Below are 7,592 nucleotides of genomic sequence, written 5' to 3' on the forward strand. Positions count from 1 at the left end.
ATGGGCGCATGTGCTTGCCTGTGTGTGTGTGTGTGCTTGTTCGTTTACCTTTCCCTCTTATTCTTCTTCCTCTTCTGTTCACTGCTTCACACTCGCCACACATCTGCACAACAGTTCTTCAACCCCTGCTACACGGAAGCCGTGGACGATACGTTTCTTACGAACCCGAGCAGGATGAAATCTGGCGGTTTGATCTGATTTACTTAATTGAGACGTGGTTCAGGCTCAGGCTAGTTCTTATCTGGTCGCTTATCCCCCGGGGGGTGAATTATTGAATCGGGTGGTTTCGATACGCTGCATCGGATGGCGCCTGAGCCGATCCCGAGCGGTCGATGAGATGCGTCAATAAAAGATAAAGCTAATCTGTACGGCAAACTAGGAGAGTTTTGCTGTTACGGTTTACCTTCTTCTAACTTTGAGCACTTCCGGCCATGGTCAGATTACAAGAGTATCATCAACATGATGGTTGTTGATTAAACACTTGTAAATGAAACTTGAAAATGTTTGTATTAATTTAAAATGAAAAATATATCAGACTGCTAAATTTTCAATTTCTGTTCCACAACCTTGCCTTCTGATGGGATATATTTTAGTTGTGTAAAACAGCTAACCTAATATCAAATAATAATTGTTCCTTTTTATAAACAAATATATCTTGTAAATTTTGCAATTTCCTGAAAAATTAAAAGTTTGCTTATTTATTTTGAATGATTTTAATAAATAATTTCCAGCCACTGGTGCAGCTTATTCTCTAGGGAGACTCGAATAGGATTATGGTTTTATATGCGTCCGCATCGTGCACCGCCCTAACCTGTACTGTTTGATTCCAGTCCCCTCTCCAGGCACCAAACTTCCACCCGATCCAACCGATGCAGCCCAATCTGTGACGACGTCGTTAACCTCACGTTCGGGCTGCTGCAATCGTTTCGGAAAGGAAACACATACACACATAAACACCCCCAAGCGAAAGCCCTGTCGTAAAGGGGAAGCGTAAGTGCAGAACGCGGCTAGAGGACACCGGGTGGCTACAAACGGAAAGGTTTTCGGTCCAGTCGATCGTTTCCCCTACGCGCTAACGGGTAGGTTCTTTGCCTCTGCCACGGTGGCGAAGGGGCAGGGTAGGTTGAATGGATGAAGGTTGGATCGCGCTAAAACCCGGTTTTTCCAGTTTTTAAGTTTCGTTCCGTATGTTGACTGCGTTTACTACGCAGAAAGCTTACTGGCTTGTTGCTCACGTACGAGTTGTTCTGCGGCCGCTACACGCTGTGGCCACAGATGCACCCTCTTTTTTTCCTGAGGCTTTCCCACCCGTCCCAGGACCACCGCCGTTGCCGTACGTGCGCCTTCTGCCTTCATCCTGCGAGCCGTCGTGCATGTGCACTCTGGCCTTTAGTGCGATCGGTTCGGTCGGTTACGATCGTCTTCCACGCGCTTAACGTTCCAGTTTGTTTGTCTCATTCGTCACGCCAGTTCCTTTCGCGAACGGTTGTTGTTTTTGTTTTTCGTCTTCCTGTTGCTGCAGTTGTTGCTGGTGGTAAAGGCCGCGGGGCGTCGAGCGCAGCATCAGCTGTTCAGTGGACTTGTTTCGAATGAGGAAGATAGCTTACATCAGCCTGCCAAACCAAGGTTACTGCTTTTATTGGAGCATGCTGTTCTATCCGTGTGTTTGTATTGCTATTATTTTGTTTGATGTTTTTCTTCCTGTTTTTGTTCGCGAACGGTGGAGCCAGATCGTCCTAAAACTGAACGTAACAGGTAACATTGCGAGCAACCGAATCCATCGCCATCCACATGGGCTAATTACAGGTTTGGTGCAATTTCGGCACCATCAACCCTTGGTTGCTGGGCAGATACGCTGCACGGTTTTTCTGGCTAACAGAGTTCGTTCACCGCAAGAAACGAACAAATAAAATATGTTCTCTCTGTCTGTGAGACTAAAACCCCTAATCACTCCCAATCAGCGCTGCATCGAGCATTGATTGACTTCCCACAGACACACACACACCCGCCCAGGACAGAACGATGTTTCTCTCAAAGGTCTTTATTGCAAGCAATTTGACAGTCTGGACGGTCCCTTGGCCGTCTCTCAACAATTTAACCCTACGGACAGTTTTGAAACGATGCAACCGGAAGCAAAGCAACAAAAAAGGAATGCGAATAGAACATTTCTTTACAATGAATGGGTAGGGTGGCAATGTTGAGTATTTTTCACCTATTTTTTGTTTTTCTTTTTTCATTTGTATATTTTTCTCGTATCTACCCCCTTTTGTTGCTAGAGTGAGACTCATCAACAGCTCTTTGTCGGTTGCTGACATTCGGTTTGGGGCAATTCCGTGCTCATTGCTCGAGTTCCCCTACTTTTCCCGACTCTCCAAACGGTGAGTGACCAAGTGGTTTTGTCCTCGTCGAATTTTATTTTCAAACTGCAAAGGAAAGCTTTGCTAAATGTACCCCTTCTTCTTTTCCTGGCACGTGAATGTGTTTGGTCTGCCCGATTTCTTGGATACTAAACAATGGACACTTTTGGACTTTCTTCGCAATACTTTGCGTCTCTGAATACTTCCTTGCCCCGTGCTGTCTAACGAAGGGAGAAAAAGAGGAGTGCATGAAAGAAACACTTAAGGGAAGGGTGTGCATGGAAAATGGTGTTATTTAACATTGTTGATATCACCTCTGGCACTATCACCCTCGTCCTGGTGGGTCCTTAGCTGCAACTCCGCACGATAAGGACCTGTGCAGTGAAACAAAACACAAGAAACCCCTACGAAACATTTCTTTTCAGCACCGAAAGCCAATGAAAGAAGTGGGCAAAGTTGAAAACAACACTCCGTCCCCAACGGCCACCAGTACTACGCCTCGGTAAAACTGGTGACCATAAGCTACCAAGCGAAGTCGATTGCACCCAAGTGGAATCGAGTGGTGATTGCTTTCCACGGGACTCGCCGAATGTAAGGTTCCCAGGACACTTTTTCTGCGTATGATTGTGTGTGTGTGTGTTTTTTTTGTTCAACACGCAGTTCTTCCTGTTTGTTAGTAGCAATTACTGCATTTTTCGCACTGCAAGACGTGCTGTTAGCCGAGGTTGCTCCTATATCCCGTAGAGTCGTTTTTTTCTTTGTTCTTTTATCTAGCAAAGGATTTGACCGAATCGGTTCACCACCTAAACTTCGTCCGAGCTACTTAGTGTCTAAAAAAAGTGGGTTTTTGTTTTTGAGAAAAAAGAGTGCTAAAGAAGAAGCTTGGATTGGCTACTAGTAGTGAAGAGCGTTGTTGCAGAGTGGCAACTACAAAGCTGCAACCGGGAACCAAAAATCCAAAACTCAACAAAAAAAAATCGCTCGCAAGAAAACTGTGATCGAAAATGAAGCTTGGAAGCAGTACGCCGAGTTTCGGGCGAATAGAAAAAGTTCCACCTTCAACTTAATGACAATCGCTTTGGGAGTTTAATTCGCCAGAATGAATTGCGGAACGTAATTGCAATCCCTCGGTGAGAGTTAGTGAAGCAGCTGGGCAGCTCTCACCGATTCCCGGCCATGGTGCTGGACGAAACAGTTGCACTCCGTACGGTGGGCCGTAGAACCAACCGGAGCGGGATGGAAAGTTAGGAAAAGCCAATCGAAGAAAACTGTCGTCAGCGTAGTTACTGCACGCCTTAATGGGACTTAATTCGTGACAGTGAAAAGTGATCGTCACTTTTCGAAACATCTCGAAATGGGATGAGTTTGCGTGAGCTGGCATGAGTTTCCGGTAATGGCTCTCAGTCGGTCTTGAAAGTTTTGTTACTTTTTAAAAGATCTTCCAGGACGACCGGGAGAGGGTATATAAGTTCGAAAGTTGGATGAAATTGTTGTGAAGTTTGCTATTCGTCCCAGCAACTATTTAAGTGAATCGATTACTTGATTATCGCTTTAAATGTTAATTAGCTTGTTATACGAACTGATCTTTAGATTTTATGCTAGAATATGTTTTAAAAATTGGCATCTTCTATATGTTAGGCTAGAATGCTTAAATTTTCAGCCTGTCGGTGGAACAGTATTCAACATCTCGGATTTATTTATTTGACAGTTACGTTCCTCCATATGGGATTCCAGCAATTATGTACAAACAAAGATGCATTTAACTTTTTTTTCTTTTTTTCTGACTGAAATGAGCTATGGTTCTTTTACTAAACTTAAACAATTCCTTAAGCAAAACAATTCAATCTTTGATGAGCTAACCTGATCGTACCTGAGACAAATCGGCGTTTTTTTACTAGTTTTTAGGCTGTAATAATCTAGGGTGAAAATCTAAGAATAGTTTTGTTTGTGATTTTGTATCACCACCGACTGTCAAACTATATATAAAATAACTGACTTATATCGTCTCAATGCCTGAGACCTAATTAAGCTTTTACCAGAACCAGTTTTTTTTCTAGCAAAGGTGTCTATCTCACTGTTTGTCTTTTGAAACCGTCTTTTGTCTCTTAGGCCTGAGATCTATTATTTTTAAAGAGCCTGAATTATATCATTTGTCTTCTATGTTTTGTCATGTTTAGAGCACTAAAGATATTAATTAAATTATGTAATTTATCATAAGCACTGTGATATTAAAGTTTTGAATTACTTCGTACACTTTACCACAAGTACCATCTTTCTACTATTAAAAGCTCTCCAACTTTATTACCAAGCAACCCAAACTCTTCAGGAGCAGAGCGTGTCGAAATGTCTAACATCAACACTTACAGGCTTGTCATATAAAATGATCACGGTTTGTTTTCCAGCCCTTCCGTCCATTGGCCACCACGTACAGAGTCTAGTATTTCGATGATAAGGGTAAAGGTGAACCACTTCAGCTCTCGTATTCCTCACTGTTCGCTACAGTTGGGGCACGTTTCCAACTATCGATCCGCAGCGGAGCCAATCCCAAGAGGTGGAATGATGCCGAGCCCTTTTCAAAGGCTGGCAAAGTTTAACGCAAAATGATAAATCTTCCCCAACGATGGCAATCGAATCGGTATCGATGTCGGCGTGGTCACGGCTCCCCTCAATGGAATGGGGAGTTGGGCTTTACAGTTGCAAAAGTTTTCTACCAACAAAATCCAGCCGTGCAGGGCAATGTGCTTGCAGGGCACGGAACAGCAGAGGCCGTGGTTTCCCACTGCCAACAACTTCCATCATTGCCGAGCCCTGCCTGTTGCCGAAATGTAAGCAATAGAACAACTTTCAAACCATAGGCGTTACTTGCCCTGAGAGGCATAATCACTTGCTCGTTTTGCCGGTGTAAATATTTACTAACTGTTTCCGCAAGTGCTAGGGAAGAACGGTAATAGCAGCGAAGACACTCAGCGAAGTGACTGGATGGGTTACTTTCAGCAGATAAGTTATCGTACTTAAGTATCCCGGGCGCCGGTGGACCGAGGTTTGGCTTTTGACCGTAGTCCGTTGGGCGTCGTGGAGGTGGAAGGAAAAAGTTTTGCTTGCATTAATTAATTAAGAACAAAATCATTTCACCGTCCGTTTCTGGCCTCAATGGCTTGCCATTCCAGGAAAAAGCTTGCGGTGTGACTAGAGCAAGCCCGGATACTATGGAGGGAAAATGTTGAGCCCTGCTAAAATTGAATTTCCGTGTGAACGGCTAATGGCCAGCGGGTACGTCCCCCGAGACACTTGTCGCTTTCTGCGCATTTCGACATTGATTGAATGATGAGTGAATGCTTTCGGACGCTTGTCAGAAGCTATTGCTGTCGAGACCGATGAAGGTGAGCGAAAACACTGGACGAGCTAAGCGAGCGTGTGCCGTGGTGGGTCTGACTTTTTAGCGGATGTTGAAATTGAACAAAGTTTACGAAGTACATCAGTGGATTAAAAAGTTTACTCTACCGGGAGCCACGTGTACGAATTAATGGTCTTCTTGTAGTTAATGTAAATGTAGCGCATTTCGATCATCCCTGATATACAAACAAAGCCATGATCATGGAATTTTGTCAATACGTTAAGACTAGGTACCTTTAAAAAATGAATCTAAAAGAAATTCCACAAAAAATCTAAACAACAAGCAAAAAGATCTTGGAAAAACAAAAATGGTAAAATTGTAAATAAACATTATTTCTGCTTGAGCTACATAGATTACATTTTTTAAACACCAACATTATCACATGGTTGTTCTTTTTGTAAGTTTAATTTTTTTCATTTTTCAAATTAAAAAAATCTCGACCATCAATCATTGATTTGTTATAATTTAATTATCTTATATTTTTATTCAACCGTATCTAAAAGATAGTATTCGTCCTTCTCGATCCTATGCAGGGGTGGAGGTGGGACATCACCATCATCATCTACTTTTTCGAATAAAACAATAACATTTTTATGATTAAATTGCTATCTTCTTACATTAATTTAATAAAGTTAAAATGATAAATAAAATAATGTTTTTGTGTGTTATTCATTGATACTAGCGCCTTAAAATCAGTTTTATTTGTTTTATTCAAAGCATTTATTTTTTTCAATATGAACTAACTTGATTTATAAATTTATTTGATGGATTTAATGTAAATGTTATCTCTCAATCTATTTATATCAAATGAGATTTTTCATATCAACCTGACAGCACATTGACTGTTTTTTTTTAAGTTCAGTGTACTTAAAAAACTTCAGTGTAACTTCAGTGTACAGACCAGCGGTTTACACAAATAAAAATAAATAAGGAATTCATTTAATAAATAATTAGTTCGTAAGATACTTTTTTGTCCTACTAAAGTCGATTTGGTTGTTTGATGGATTATGATGTATGTGGTAGGTTCGGCGCGCACTTTGCTTACCAGAACCGTGTGCGGTAAGTCGATGCGCGGAATGTGGAGGAATAGTGCAGAACGAGACGGGGTATTGAGGCGAGAACGTACCGTAATTGATTAATGAATTGTATCATTCGTTCACTGCGTTAGGAAGAGATGGTCAACTTACACTTATGCAACGGACGGGTGGAACTACGGAACTTTACTTGTGCGATGGGTCGGATTCCAGGCGGCGTTAAAACGCTGCGGGAGTATTAACCGATTAAGGTGCAAACTTGCACTTCTTCCGTAGAAGGGGTAATGCTGATCGGTCAACCGACTGAACAGCTGATAACCAAACATGGTTACCAATTGGGCAGAGCCTTTGGCGGCATCTGCTAATGGGGAGAAACACTAAACACGAGTGATCTACCTGTATGAAACTAGTGAACTGTCTCACTGTTTCGAATAAGCTTTATTTATAACGCATTCTTAAACAGTGATGACACAATGTCTTTTTACACTTATTTTATGTTTACGACTAATATTGACCTACTTTCATTATGTGGTTGCTAACCTTCCTGGATTGAGGTTCGTTCATCAAAATATAAAGTCAATGTCCGGGTGTTTGCTTGTCACTTGGTGTTATTGTTGCTCAATCGTTTTACAGCCGTTCTGAGTTGCGAGGCGCGTTTCATATTACCGCCGCGTTATGTTTTTATAACTTGTCGGTTCGCGCTTCTTGTCCTACGATTTGTGTATGCTAAGCATTTATTGCATTTATCGAATCAGCATCTGTCTCATCTGATTCGACTGTTGGTTAATTTGGATGTGTTTTAGTTGG

The sequence above is a fragment of the Anopheles gambiae genome, chromosome 2 (assembly GCF_943734735.2).
Source record: "Anopheles gambiae chromosome 2, idAnoGambNW_F1_1, whole genome shotgun sequence".
In the NCBI taxonomy this organism is placed as follows: Eukaryota; Metazoa; Arthropoda; class Insecta; order Diptera; family Culicidae; genus Anopheles; species Anopheles gambiae.